We start from the raw sequence: 1,432 nt of genomic DNA on the forward strand, positions 1-1,432 counted from the left end.
AGTCAAACATACTGTTGCTCTGGGTCTAAACAGAGCGCGTTGTGTGTGACGTCTTCTTTTGCGCATGCGCCGCTTTGAGCGTTCACACTAGAGCGCGTTTGCTGTCGCATTTTATTTGTAGTTTGAACGAGCAGACAAAAAAATCGGATTTGATCAAAAAATCGGAATTGAGCATCAAGACCTGCAGACTGAACGCAGCCCATGAACAGCTGCTTTCTGCTCGTGGCTTCTTACAGAAACACTGACAGCAAGAAGAAAGCTGCTCGTCAGTGCTTCAGTTAGTTCGTACGTGTGATTGAATTATTTACTTTTTTTTTGTCATCATCTGTCAACCATAACACGTGTGTGATAATATCTTTGTCTCTAAATAAAAACGAATTGGTCATTTCAAACAGAAGTAGCCTTTTGAATCGTCTGTGTGGTTGATAATTGTGACAGCTGAATAGTTTAAGGAGCGATTTGCTTCATGTGCAGACGCATGTGCATGCGCTGATCTCTGTGCACAGGGCAGCGCTGCAGGCAGATGCAAAGATGCAAAACGTGCAGCAGCAGGTGCATCAGTCTGAGCGCCTCTGCTAAGAAATCATGAAACGTGAAACCAGGATTGTAGGAAAAGTCATGGTTGGGTTTATTTCAACAAACATATTACATTACATTTGAAGAAACACAAAACATACATTTCACTTTTTGTTTGAATCAGACTTCTCTGTAACGTTAGCTTATCAGGTCTCAGCACGAGAGGTTTGTGTTTGCTGCTCAGTTAAACTGACACAATCTGATTTTTTAAAAAGGTCCAAAAATTATTCAGAAATCTTTGTTCCTTCTTCTTTGTTTAAGAGGACGCACACTGTTTTGGAAATGAAGTCTGTGTGTGTGTTTCTGGCTGTCAGGATGCTGATTTATACGTCTTTGTCTGATTTAAACATCGGTGATGAACGTGAAATAAACCCAGATCAGTAACAAGCAGAGAGAGGAGAGTCTGGGGGAACACGACGAGCGCGCCGACATGTCATCGAGATGAAGCAACAAGCTTTCACGCTGCATCGCTGTTCAGATATAAAAGAAGCAAATCTGGATTATTTCGTTCGCTAGAGCTTCACAGCAAACTGGACAGGAGATGATCGAGGATGCAGGCTCACGAGAAAAATGAAACAGGAATATTCACGGAGTGAAGCTGCTGTTCTTCACTCTTACTTAGCTTCACCTGCAGATGGAAAAGTCCTAGAACCATCGTGAGGGCGTTAATGTGATTTTAGGGTCAGTTGTGATTTTGGCTTCCAAAGAAATTCAAGATAAACCCTCCAAAGGTTTAGTGATGTCACGTGTACGTGACGTGCATACTGACACATTTTGGTTCGGACTCTTTCTCCATTTCGCTCCGGTTATTAATGAGACAGACTGAGATGCACAGCTTCTCCTACAGTTAAAAAAA

Source organism: Pundamilia nyererei, unplaced genomic scaffold, assembly GCF_000239375.1.
Source record: "Pundamilia nyererei isolate P.nyererei 1_Seehausen unplaced genomic scaffold, PunNye1.0 scaffold00405, whole genome shotgun sequence".
NCBI classification, from domain to species: Eukaryota; Metazoa; Chordata; class Actinopteri; order Cichliformes; family Cichlidae; genus Pundamilia; species Pundamilia nyererei.